Source organism: Pleurodeles waltl, chromosome 5 (genome assembly GCF_031143425.1).
Source record: "Pleurodeles waltl isolate 20211129_DDA chromosome 5, aPleWal1.hap1.20221129, whole genome shotgun sequence".
NCBI classification, from domain to species: domain Eukaryota; kingdom Metazoa; phylum Chordata; class Amphibia; order Caudata; family Salamandridae; genus Pleurodeles; species Pleurodeles waltl.
In genome coordinates, this window is record NC_090444.1 from 1,427,381,993 (window position 1) to 1,427,396,659 (window position 14,667).

A 14,667-nucleotide genomic window follows, 5' to 3' on the forward strand; every position below is an offset into this window, starting at 1 on the left:
ATTCGGATTTGCGACTCACAAATTGCGAGTCGCTCTGACTCGCAATTTGCGGGTCGCAAATCTGAACCTACCTACATGTGGCCCCAAATTCTTAAAGAAAGTCACAAAAGTGCACCCATGGTATATGTCGTACCCCTATAAAATATTTGTGAACTGTATTTTAGCATGGGTAAATAAGATGTGTAGATTTGCTCATGTGAAAAGCTATTGAGCATTTGCAAGTTCATTTTCCCTCCAGCCACTTTCTTCCCAACCCTGGAAGAAGTTCTAATTCAGCCATTGTCAGGAGTAAATGCCCAAGCTTTCTTATTATGGGAAAATATTAGAGAGAAGCTGGTGAAAATCTTTCAAACATGCAGGTTAGTAGGTTTGCAGACTCAAAGGCATTCCAGCCCTGGAACTATTGCTTACTGCTTCCTCCAGCCCCAGTATGCAGATCTGCAGAAAGGTGGCAAAATAAGGAAATTGCTACAGTAGGGATTGAAATTGCAAGCATTCAAGCCCTACTATGGTAGTAGCCCTGGCATAATCAGAGAAATTGCTACAGTAGGGATTGAAATTGCAAGCATTCAAGCCCTACTATGGTAGTAGCCCTGGCATAATCAGAGAGGCTATTATCAGAGTTCTTACATAATGAGATAGCTGCCATAATTTGTCGCCACCTTACATGGCACCAAAGGGACAAGTAGATCTTTTTACAGGACAAGTAGATTTGAGAAGCAACCTGTCCCCTGGACAAGTAGATATTTTAATAAATTCCACACCCCTGACACTTAAAACAAAAGTATGGTCTCAAAATATTTTATGTCATGGGCCAAATACAATTCACATGAGAAACTAAAAAAATGGTAGATTCTAATGTGCAAGTGCATTATGGTTGTGCAAGAACTGGTGTGGCTGTGTTCAAAAGAACCAACCTTTGCCTCATCAGTTCCAGGTACCTCTAATAACATTAAGAACTGATAAGCGTGTTAAGAAGAATTAACCAGCTTTCTATTTTGTATCGTGTAGACATAAGAATGTGACCTATGATAAATATAGCACATCATGGACGAACACTCTTTAAGCATATGTTGGCATCAGGGATGGACTGGGAAACCAAAAGCAGACATGGCAAAAATGCTCAAATCAGCCCCAATCCCTTCGTATCTTCATGCAATCTCTTTCCATCCACCTATTCTCTCACTCTTTCTCTAGTCTCTCTGATTTCTTCCTCTCTACCTTCCCCCATCCCTTTATCTATTGACGCTGCTCCCCTACAGCAATTAACCTCGGGCAACTGGAAAACGTGTTAAGAAGCAACAGGAGCGGCCCTAGGCGTTCAAAATCTGCCTCCAACCTACTGGGAAAAAAGCCCGTGGAACAAGAGACCTGCCTAGCCCTGGTTAGCATAAAATTACTAGGAAGTATTAAACAACGATATAGCTGAACCTGCAGCTACACAGGATGTAAGTACTACATTTCCATCACATCTGGCTGATGTCTCTCACTTCAAACTATTCATATTTTTGTTCCACCCTTGCCAAATCCAGGCCATTTAGTTTAGTCTTTTATCACGAAATGGCGTCTTCACGTCACGGCATGGCTAATGTTTTCCTTATTCTAATCAATAAATAGGTAACTAAGCAACTCAACCAGCAGTCAACCTTCAGAAAAAACATAACCAGGGGCCAAAGTGTCCATTAAAAAGTACATCTTAGAGAATGCAAGGTCTCGAATGGGAGCTAAAAGCAGTCCTGGTGAAAAAATATACACCATTTCTTTATTGTGAAAGCAGGAGTTGCTAGCGCGGCTTGTCCTTCGTAAGTAAACTTACAAGGGGACGAGTATAGGTCGATGAATCTTTTGAATCGCACAGAGTATCCTAGCCAAGCGGTGATCAGTGGAAGGCATCAATAATAATTTCAACCAGACAAAATAATACCAAAAATCTAGTCTAATAATAAACCACCATCACTCACAAGAAGGTTAGTTCGTTTTATTCCCGATTGATTACAAGCCTAATCAGAACCTTATTTTCAATGAATCCATGATTAATCAAACTTTTATTAGCAACATGAGTAATAATTTCATCAAGATTTTAATAGTAAGCAATTCAACATTAACCTAGACTTGGCAAAATCATGAACATTGAATAATTGAGCAATGCGAGTCAGTCAGTCTTGTGTCAAAGTCACCATTTAGTCACCCTTGTCAGCCTACCTATCTCAGATTAGCATTAGCATGTGGGCCTTCATGCGTAAAACAATTTTAGTCAAAACCAATAATTTGGAAAAATCTAGCTAAAAGAGAATAACATTTCTAAGCAGCGCAGTTGGTACCTAGAAGGAAAAAGAAGACATTAGTCAGTCAAATTATAGCTACCTATCCAGGATAGATCAGCAACGAATCAGTCTTCGTCTCCAGGTCAGTCATCAGCAAGGCTCAGGCTCACAAGGAGCAAGCCCAAATTTCAGTACTTCGGACAGAATCTCCTGATGTCATCAACTTTCGCCTCTCCACTCTGATTTCTCCTCTCGTGTCATGACTTTTTATTAGGGTCTCTCATTCCGTCCCACAAATTGCTAATTGGTCAACCTTATCAGGGGTTATGACTCTAACCTATAGTTTTTGTTTACCGCTTGTCTATGTTATTTCAAGCATCAAGTTCCATTAACATGATTGGTCCTTCTGTCGATGAGACCATCATTCGGCTCTTCAGGTAACAACATTTTTGCCCTCAGCTCTTAATTAGTGGTTCTGGTAAAGTACATTTAGCCTACTCTACACATAATTGTATAATTTTTTTCTGATCGTCTACTGTCCGCTGGTGAGTTTGCAGAATTTCTAGCAGAGCTCATTTTGAACTCTGTACAGTTCAAGGCCCCTTTCTCCAGTTCCAGTCCTCGGCAGCTCCTCGCGTCTCCACGTTTAAGCAAACATTTTGCACATTACACATTATTTTTGTTTATTAGTTTTCAAATGTCATTTTTCTCATTAGTATGTATATGCGAATCATTAGAATATTCTCATATTAGCATATCTGCTGCAACAGAGTCAAGAGTGACCCTGACCTCACAGTAACATGGGTAGTTCTTTTCCCCCTCAAAGAATCAGATGCATAAAGCCATTTTACAAAATGAAAGACATTTGGACAAAACCGGCAAGTAAACCAAAAGAACAAGTTACTTACCTTCGGTAATGCTTTTTATGGTGGATACAGTATCTTCAAAAAAACAACAACAGGAGGGGCGGAGTGTGGGATATTTGGAGGGTAGACTCCTGGTCCCGTGTGTGGAGCTCCCAATACTGTATAAACCAAAAAATTGAACACACGGTTCCAAAAAGATACAGTATCTACCTGTGGATTCCTCACGTTACGAATATCCCCTTGCAACAGCCTTCGATGGAAACTTTTCTCCATAGCTCTCCACGTCAACGAGGACGTAACAATAGTATGGCTCAGCACGTGACTGTCTGAGGTCATCGGAGCCATAAGAAGTGTGCTGACGTCTGTTTCACCCACTTTTTTTCATGCTCTCGAGGCAAACGGTTGAACACCAACACCACAAGCACAACAACAAGTGCGTTCCCAATTCAAAAATGTCAATAAATTTACACATACAAATATATATATCTCACATACATTCATCTTAATTATATACAGACAGATATCTTCTTGGTACATTCAGACAGGCAACAGGGAGGCGGGCGGGTCAGTGAGGAATCCACAGGTAGATACTGTATCCACCAGAAAAAGGTTTACCAAAAGGTAACTTGTTCTTCTGTTGGACACACCTACCTGTGGATTCCTCACCTTATAAATAGAGTTCCAAAGCAGTCCCACACTCAGAGGAGGGTGCCTTTCTGCTCTACCAAGAAGTTCTGTAACAATGAACGGAGCAAAGTGACCATCCCTCCTCTCTTCTGAATCGAAACAGTAATGTTTTGTGAAAGTGTGGAGGGAAGCCCAAGTTGTCGCTTTGTAAATATCAAGAAGAGGCACACCTCTAGCCAAAGCAGAAGTAGAAAACTTAGCCCTGGTGAAATGAGCACTGAACCTCAGGTGGCTCCTTCTTTGCCACGCCACAGCAGATCTTTATGCAGAGGATGACCCATCTGGACAATGTCCTTTTGTGAACAGCTTTGCCCTTCATTTTGTCCAAGTAGCCAATAAAACAGCTGACCCTCCACTCTCAGCTCCTGTGTTCTGTCCACACAGAAACTTAAAGCCCCTTTTAGGTCCAAGCGATGCAGCCTTTCTTCCTCCTTAGAAGGATGGTAAGGAGGATAAAAAGTAGGAAGGGTGATAAACTGGCCTAGGTGAAAAGGACTAATCACCTTTAGCAGGAAAGCAACCCTGGTCCTGACAATTACCTTGTCTGCATGAAACGTGGTAAAAGGGGGTTTAACACTTAAGGCTTGCAACTCACTAACATGCCTAGACGACGTGATAGGCACTAGAAAAACTGTTTATTATAAGGAACCTCAATGATGGCTCCTTACGGGTGCAGAGGAGGTGATGCGACATTAGCGCCGAGGCATTGGTTCCTTACGGGCAAGACGGGTTAGATGAATCCAGCAGGTCAAGATGCGAGGCGTTGACTTCACAGTGTCGCGATCACACCACAGGAGTTGTGGCGGAGACAAAGTCAGGTACCACGGGTGTCGGTGATACAGCACTCTAGACTCACACTGTGGCGGGAGTCCGGAGGCGCTGCTGTGGCATTGAGCCTGCGCTGTAGGTCGTAGTCCTTGCACTCAGCGGAGACCACAGCTCTGGTGCAGGCAGAGGCATGAGGCAGAAAGCGGCACAAGTTTCAAAGTTGTTCTGGAAGTTGATGTACTAGTTTCTTCATTGTTGCACCAGAACTTCCTTCCATGGGCCCAGGAACTGGATTTGGCACAACTTATCAAGTCAGGACTCTCAGCGAGAGAGACCAGGTGCTGGCATGTGAAGTCTTTGATGTCCCTGAAACTTCTTAACAGGAGGTAAGTTCAGTTCAAGCCCTTGGTGAACCTCTGGAAGCAGGATGTAGAAAGCCAAATCCAGTCCTTTCACTCCCAGGACAGAAGCAGCAAGCAGAGGACCGGCACAACAAAGCAACAGGCAGAGTGGCAGTCCTTACTACTACATCCAGCTTTTCTTCCTGGCAGAGTTCCTCAGTCCAGAAGGACTCTAACTATGTGGTGTCAGAGGTCCAGTACTTATACCCATTTCTGTCTTTGAAGGAGGCGAACTTCAAAGAGAAGGGGGTTCAAGACTGCTTTGTGTGAGGACAGACAAAGCCCTAGTCACATTAAACTGTCTGCTCCTCCCACCATTTAGCTCAGGAAGACCCATCAGCCTGGTGACAAACTATTGGGAAATATAGGGAACACCTCAGCTCCTTTTGTGCGACTCTCTAGAGTGAATGAACAAATAGCCCAACTGTCATCCTCACCCAGATGTGTATCCAGTAGACAGGCAGAGGCACAGAATGGTTAAGCAAGAAAATGCCCACTTTCTAAAAGTGGCATTATCAAACTCACCATTCAAAAACCACCTTCACCAAAAGTTGTATTTTTAAAATTGTGAGTTCAGAGACCCCAAACTCCATATCTCTATCTGCTCCCAAAAGAAAATTACACCTTAAAAGTTATTTCAAGTCAATCCCCATGTTACCGTGTGGGAGAGACAGGCCTTGCAATAGTGAAATACTTCTAAGATCATTTTTCACTATCAGGACATTTAAAGCACACCAGTCTATGTCCTATCTTTTAAATACACTGCACCCTACCCATGGGACTGCCTTGGGCCTACCTTTGGGGTGACATACATGTAGTAAAAGGGAAGGCTTGGGCCTGGCCAGTGGGTGCACTGGCCAGGTCTAAATGGCAGTTTTAAACTGCACACAGACACCACAATGGCAGGTCTGAGATGTGTTTACAGGGCTACTTATGAGGGAGGCACAACAGGAGCTGCAGCCTACTAGTAGCATTTGGCTTACAAGCCCTGGGCACACACATTGATTTACTAGTAAGTCCCTAGTAAAGTATAAACACACCAATCATGGCTAAACCAATCACCAATACAATTTACACAGGGAGCACTTACACTTTAGCACTAGTCAGCACTGGTACAGTGCCCAGAGACCTAAAGCCAGCAAAACGAAATTCAGCACAGGATCAAACACAGGAGGTCAGAGGCAAAACGTTTAGGGATAACCCTGCAAAAGGGCCATTTCCAATAGACAGTAAACCATGCACAGTGAAACGTAATTAAACAAAAAAAAAAAAAAAAAAAAAAAAAGAGTAGCTGCTATTTTTGCAAAAAGTGAGACAAAATAAAGTCTTTCTGTGGACAGCAAGCTGTGGTTTAGCCATCGCTGAATAAGAGTTGGGTTCTATAGAAGTTCTTGTTGGCCAGACACCAGCTATCTTTCTTTCTCCTTTGGCCATCGTTTGCATATAGCTATATATGTAGGAAGAGCTAAAGACACAGCCAGCTTGAAATCTTAAAGAAATGCCTTTGTAACAGTGCCAGATTAAATGCATTTTCCTGGCATGGTAATCTTTATTCTTTTCTATACTAAAGGTTGGTATTTTGTAATGTTTGCTGTGTATAATGAATGAGACATAATTTGCTGATGGCAATTAGTATTGTGAACAAATGGAGCTTTAGGAGGGGCTGTCCTAGGCAAAGTACAACTTTCAGTTCAGAAAAAAAGAATGTAAAATCTCCTAGCTATTGTCAAGAAAAGTTTCAATTCTATAAAGGACAGATGAGAGGATTATGCACCTTACTTTCTTTTTAATTTATCCAGCAGCCTAAAAATACCATAACAATACAACCAACAAGGACTAAATTTCTCATTAGTAGTAAGAACAGAATAAGAGTCCACCAATATACATAGTTGTTCATATACAACATATAAAACATTTCTCAAGAAACAGTAATTCCTCTTTTTTAAATGTGTTTTACAGTTGACCTCTTAGACTCTTGTCACAGCTACTAATCTTGAAAATTCACTGTCCTTAGGTCTACAAGATGTCCCCTAAAGTCAATGCAGGATACAACTAACTTTATCATACACACTATAAGCAACAAAAATAGGAGTACTTATACCATACAATGTTAACATTTTCTCTGACAATCCTGGGTGGGTTATACAATTCCATGCCAGAAAGACTGTGATAATGCTTGCCTCTGTGCCCTTAACAGTACTGAATCTTTCCTTCAAGATAGCCAGGATTTTTTTTATTTTATGCCAGGACACATACAGGGAAAGGACTTCTCTGGTACAGGGGGCAACACTATATAAATCACAGGGGTTCACAGCAACACCAAGGACCAACGACAGGTAGGGTAAACATCAGAACAGCACCACACAAACCAGAACAGGCACAACAGGAGGAGGGGTACACCAAAGCCGAACAAGAGTTAGGACAAGAACACTGGGCTGGGCCTCATAAGCCCCAACCCCAGCAAGGAGCATAATGTGAAGTCAATATCCAGACACACTCCAGGCCGGGAAGGAAGGAGCACTCATCTCAACTATGAGGACTTTAGCAGTGCTCCCCCCTTAACCCCACATACAATGGAAGGCCACACTCAGCCCCACTCTTGGGCAGAGTAGGGAACCACATCCATCAAGGAAGACTAACAGCAACAAACAGAAAATCAACCATAAACCCAGACTCAAGCCCAGCAGAAAGCTAGGGAAGGACAGGCCAAACACAAGAACCAGCTACATACAGCGGACAAGTCCCACACAAAGTTAGCTGAACCCTGTCTGCAAACCCAAACAGATCCTAAAAGTAAGAAGAACTCCCATCCTGAGTAAGAAGGCACAGGATGGATGATTGCCTCCTAAGAGACAACTAACACAAATGTCTGCATAGGGGCGGGCCTTTACAGGCACACCTGGAGAGCGAGGAGTTTATTTTTTTCTTTTAGTTTGACTGCAGGGTGTCTGCCACTTGTTAAAATACATGTCACAAGAGGTAACCTGTATTTTAAGAGGAACACTAGAGAAATCTTTAGCTGTTTTTAACTATGTCAAAGATCCTTTTAAAAACATATACTTGGCTTAAAGTAAAACAACAAAAATACTGATTCCCTATAAGATACTAAGCTTCAATGAACGTCAAGAAACCAATTTTTTGCAACAAGAAATATTTCTCTTAACAGACACCATTAAAAAATGTTGTTACCTCTGGTGACCCCATTTCCAAAGATTGAACATCCTGGGACCCCATCCAGTTATCCATTATTGCTGTCAAAATAATATTTATCTGCACCTAGAAAAAAAGAGCAATGCCTTAAATATTAGTATTTCACCAGACATGTCAAGCATCGAAATAAATCCTGATCAGTTTCCTCTAAAAGTTTCTACTTCAAAGCTTCAGTCAAAATTACGAACTAAGGCAAAACACATAAATTAGTGAACAGGCTCTATTGTTTTTCATTTGCATATTTACCTAATTTTTGCTCATCTGATCATGGGAAAAGGACATTCTCTAAACCAACAAGGATATTAAAGCTTACCCATTCTGCAGGGAATGCCAACCTACAGTTGACTTAGAGAGCTTAGCTTCTGATGCCTATTGTGACTTACCTTGATTATAAATAATGATTATAATGATGATAACAACAATCACAATAATAATAATGATAATAATAACAATAATAATAACAAAAGCAACAACAAATACTTACTATCACCTAGAAGAGTCTATGCACCCCTTGTGTACTAAGAATGCCCCAAACATATCTTGCTCTGAGAAGACCTAGCGCTCCCACAGACAGCACCTGGGAGATCGAGGAAGCAGCACCTATGGGGCTGGTAGGGTCCTGTCACCCCTGGAACAGCAGCCACCCTCTACGCTAGCGACACCATGAGTGCCTGGTGGGGCCCTCGCATGGAAGGCTCAGGCCTCACACAGGGGACCCCAACCTCCCCTTCCTCACCCCCTTCACCAGAAGCAACCCACCCTCTTACCTCACGGAAGAGATTTGGCAACTCCATGTATTATTGGCACATGGCGAAAAGGGGCCCTAACATTCCACCTGTAGCCCGCAACGCAAATGCGGGATGCAGTACAATGCCTCACCAACAGAGAGCCACGGCGAACCTGCTGCAGGCCCAATCATCACCAAACATGGGGCATACCACCCGGCCCCCTGTTCTGGACCACTGAGATCGGCCCTGGCAACCTCAGCAGCAGCTATACCATACGCGGCCCTGAAAAAACATCATAGGATGAGAATGAGGCCTACCAAATAGCGCACCTTGCAGATGTACCTTGGACCTCGAGCCTTTGGCACAGCTATAATCAGGGCTTGCACACTCGGGCGGCCTAAGTCACAGGGAACCCACTATGGAGGACAGGGCCAAGGATCCACCTTATCAGGCCCACTGGCTTCCCCCGAGGCCTCCCCAGGCGCAGTGCCGGCAGTGGGCCACTGAGACGTCACCGACCAGAGTCAAACGTCTACATGGAGTCTGACCCTGCCCACCTCCCATGGACTAACCTTTGTTGCACCACCTCCTGGAAATTTGGGCCATTGTGTGTATGTGGAAAGCTTTCTCAAGGAAATATGCACTGAGATTGGCTCCCTCAAAATACACTTTAAAGCACAGCTCCAGGAAGTGTGCAAAATAATCAGATCCTGTTGAAAGAGTAGACCACGTGGAACGCTCCCTGGGTACCAGGTCGGAGGAACAGGAGATGCTCTGGCGACGAATACTAACACTGGACGACCAACAGACAACTGCAGGCAAAACAAGACACAGAAAACAGGAGCCACAACATCCATATGAAGAGAATACCGAAGGGGGTGGGGGGAGATGACATCAAGGGCTTCACCCGAGACCTGCTACAGAGAATCATTGGCTGGCACAACGCACCACCCATGCGACTCGACTAGACGCATGTAAATCTGTTCTCAACACCCCACATGGAGGGCATTCTGGATATCCTCACCCAGTTTCACTTCTTCAAGGACAAATTCATGCAATTCCTGTTTGCCTAGTATCTTCTTCAATTCTTCACCATCCACCACCTCAGATTTGTTACTTTTACCCATGGAAATTGACAATTTAGGTTTTCTTTCTCATATTAATTCAAATGGCAACTAGCCAGTTTGGCTATGTTTGCTAGTTTTATAAGACTACATAATCTGCTTTATGTGATCAATAACTGGTTTTCCATTTGCTAAAGCCAACTGAATACCTTCCTTAATTACTCTGTCTACTCTCTCAACAAGACAGTTAGCCCTAGAATTATACACAGCTTTCTCAGAGTGTACACTATCTCTATTTTTCAAATAATCCTTCACTTCTCTGGAACATAAATGTAAACCATTTCAAGTCAGAATTTCTTCAGGGTTCCCCTTTGCTAAGGAACAACCTCTCCATGAATCTTGTGACAGACGTACTAGTGACTTATCCTACAAATGATACCTCAAACCATTTGGAACAATAATCAGGCATCACTATGATAAACTTGTTTTGGGCACCTATGATATCTAACAGGCCCATTATGTTCATTGCTAGTTTAACCCACAGTCTCATAGAAATATTCGCTGGCTGTAGCAGTTGAACACATGTTCTGTGTATACTATCACCATTGGTGGACATGGGCCATTCTTTCACTGTTTTCCTATTTCTCTATTCATGCATGGCCTCCAAAATGATTCTCTAATCTTATTTTTGGGTTTGTTTCTACCTACATGGCCCTGGTGTGCAAACGTTATTACTCGAGGCCTTAAACACACAGGGAGTATCAATTTAACAACCAATTCTCGATCCCTATTCATCCTTGCTAATTTCCTTGGTGTTCATATATGTTCCCAGCCATCTGCATGCAAGGGCCATCCTTCCTCAACCCAGTAGCTTGGGGTCATCAATTCTAGATCCTCTTGAATACCTTGTTTCCACGCCTTGTATGTTATGGTTTCCATATCTATGTATTCAATAGATGCCATCCACCCATTCTTCCAAGTTATCTCCAGTAATATTATTCGGGCCTTTTTCAAAACTTATCCCTTTCCCACTGCAAATCCCATAGTAAAATTAAATTCTTCTGTATTCGCTAAAGATCTTACGTTTTTCCAAGACACCATACCGGAAACGTTAGTGGATAATAGATGGATGAAAGGCTTATGGTCAATTCTTCTTATGAATGATATACCTCAAACAGGTTATAAAGTACCTCTCATTCCAGAATACTACTAATGTTTCAATTTCGATAACAGAGTATTGTTGTGCAACTTCTGATAATGTACATGAAGCATAAGCAATGGTTACACCTTCTCCATGTCGAATTAGAGATAATACAGTGCCTAACCCACAGGCACTGACATCAGATTTAATAATTCTTACAACTGGAAAAATCCTAAAGTGGGTCCCAGTACAATCTCTTATTTTATGCTTATAAATTCTAACTGACATTCCTCACTTCACTCAGATTTCCTATTTTTCTAAACACTCTCATAGATTTAGTTTGGTCAGAGAAGTTCTTAACAACCCTGGAAAAAAAATCAATGACTCACAAAAGTGAATTTCATTAGTTGTTTTTATCGGTTACTAAGACAATGATGATAATGTCTATCAATTTCCCTCTAGGTCTTATCCCATCAACATCAGCAGTATGCTGTAGGTATGTCACGCCGTTTAACTTAAATCTAGATGTTTGACATTTCATAGTAAAGCTGAGGGTAAAATCTCTCATACCCTTCTTAATCTGTAATCATGTTCATTCTATACTCTGGCAAAAAAATAAAATATAATCTTGGAAACAGCATTCTCCATGTACACCTTCAAATATTCACAACATCAACCTCTAAAAAGGCAAATGGAAACCTAAATGCCAAGTGTTTATATTGGAACATCCCGAACAGTGTTATAAATGGTGTCATATGTTGTGATGATTGACGTAGTTCTATGTGATGATACACGGACAATAAGTCTGTAGTAGAAAACAATCTGCTTTTCCACTGGTGGCCAACATCTCATTTATGTTGGATAATGGATGCCTATCAACCCATCTAGCATTATTTATATCACAAAGTTTTACACATTTTAATTATCTGGTTTGCATACCATGGCTATGTGCACCAACCATTCTGACAATTCAATTTCTTCTATTGTCTCCCTATCCAATAGTTTCTTCAATTCTGTCTTAATCGCATGTTTTACAGCCAATGGTAAATTTCTTACTTTGTGAACCTGTGGTTGGGCACCCTGTCTTAAAGCAATCGTATGTTTGAAACCTTGAAAGTTTCATAAATTGTCTGTGAAAACTTTTGGGTACCATGGGACAATATCTTCCAATTCAACCAGAGAATTTACCAGCACAATTTTTTTCCAGGCCACCAGATTAGAATTGCATGCTCAAGGAAGCTTGATTAATTTAACCCAGCATAGGTGCTCCTTCCGTCGCTGTATATACACTCCCACTAATCTTTTTCTCCTTATATACAACTGTGGCAACACAAAATCCAAACAAATCTAAATAGTGTCCTCTGTACCCGCTCAATTTTATATCTACTTTATGCAAACATTTAGGACTCAAAATATCAGGCCCTTTTAAAACTTCTCATGATATTATAGTAGACTGTACTCCAGAGTCCACTAGCATTTGGAAACAAGCACTATTAATTTCCATAAAACATTGGAGATACTTTATCTTCACTTCTCTCTCTTTGTCATAATCTGTTTTAGGCATAAACTGTTTATCTATAGTATTGTTCCGGGTACCATTGTTAAACAAACAGAGTACATATCAGTCATTTCCAGATTCAAATCCTTTTACAGGCACATGATCCAACATGCTAATTGACATCATAAAAACCTACATTCCTACGCATCTGAGCAGGGTGGTCCAGTTTTTTTTACCCTTCATACATGTTACATTTCTGGCTGGACCTGTCCTATATTTGCCCCAATGGCATGTACTTCCACATCATTTACAACTGTTGGTAGATGACAGCTTTGAATTATTTGTATCACTAGAGTTTCATTGTTTCCTCTTCCTACCCATGACTTCAATCTAACACTGTTATTCGATTCACATGTTTCCTCATTTTCTTTTTGTTGCTTTATGCTCCTAATAATAGATTGTTTGCCTTCATTCTATCTGTATATATTTCGGGGTGTGCACAACAAACTCATATGGTGTTGAGGCTCATGACATTGGTGTCAATGATTTGACAGCTTGTTCTCTCAAAAAGTATTTGAATGCTGAAATATGGTGTTAGCTTTCTTTCCAAAATATATGATTGTTTTTTACGTATTCACATATACGGGCATGTTATAAATCCTAAACCCTTCATTTCCCAAAAAATGTAATAAGGATAGCCTGTTTCCGGTCATCTGCATGTCTTTCACTCCCTGAAGCTAGCATGCAAATTTTAAATGCATTAATCCATTCTTCTCAAAGTTTCAGTTTCTCCAGGAAAAGGCAAAAAACTGGAGGGAGGAGACATATTAACCGTGGTAAATAATTGTGAAACATAGGTTGAGTGTTAATATGCCAATTAAAGAGTGTCTTACTTCTGTTTCAATTAAAGAAAAATTAAATCAAAATGTTGTTACTGTTGTCATCCTTGGCAAAATAACAAATTAGTGTTAAGTAGTTTAGATTGTAATCTGAGCAAAATTATGACGTACTCAGTCTGGTGGACTACAGTATTGTGTTTATAAAAATAAACCAATAATACATTTAATTACCGACCATAGTCCTGGCTGTCAATTTGGTTTCTATCAGGATTGTAAACCATGACATTCCACTTTGGCACAATTGCTTTGTTTACGTTCAGATGTCATTGGGATTAATGCATTGCTTTCTAAGGTCCTTGAGGGCGTCATGGACTCCAAGAGTATGAGCAAATATGGCGCTAGATAAAGACTGATAGCAGTTGCTAGGAAAACATTCATGTGGTACTAATAAGGTGTGGCATGGAGCGGGATGCATTTGGGATGTGTTGATTATGCTTCAGGTGGGCAGGCTGGTTACTGATTGAGAAGAGTTGCTAGGAAACAATACCATGGTGCAGACAATGTGTGACACAGCACATGAACGATCTCAGGGATGTGTTGGTCAGTTCCAGTTAGGCACATGGAAATTAACTCTTCTCGGCTGGTGCAGTGCGAACTGAACTCATGGTACAATGACCGGCCATGCTCCATGCTGTTATTGGTATTACTGCAGAGAAGGCAAGTAACGTTTGCGTGAAACTTGCAAAAGTAATGCAAATATGAAACCAACAAATGCATAAATTAATTTAGAGCCAAATGCCAATTTTTTTTTCATAGTTTCAAATTAAATCTTTACAGCGTACATATAGTTGTTGAATGTGTATATGGAAATCCCAGTGCAATTAGTAAATCTCTGCTACTTAAGCTGAAGATGCTTAGCGTAGATGAACTGACCTTACGGAGTTTAAGAATAGCTGTGCCAGTTCAAAGCTTGGGAGCAGATCATCACCAATTTGTTGTGTTCTTTACTGCTAATAGAAGAGAATCGTGCTGGATGAGATAAGAGATTTTAGTTTATTTCAGACGTTTCCTATTGCAGCCATCAGTCAAGTACCAATGGTAAACGGACTCTTCATTCTAAACATAACAAGCTGATAACAGCTGACATAAGAACAGCCCAATTCATGAGTTATACAGCATCCTATGCAGAAGAGGGAATTCT

The 14,667-nt window shown here is 41.2% G+C and overlaps 1 protein-coding gene across 6 annotated transcripts in view; it reads right to left on the reverse strand.

Moving 5' to 3' along the window:
• The window catches only part of FAM135A (family with sequence similarity 135 member A), an 863,965-nt gene that overhangs the window by 651,373 nt on the left and 197,925 nt on the right, over window positions 1-14,667 (reverse strand). For all 6 annotated transcript variants that reach the window (XM_069235714.1, XM_069235715.1, XM_069235716.1 and 3 more), the window contains exon 2: window positions 8,176-8,262. The gene's annotated coding sequence lies outside the window, so the exon portion shown is untranslated. The remainder of the gene's footprint in view (window positions 1-8,175; window positions 8,263-14,667) is intronic.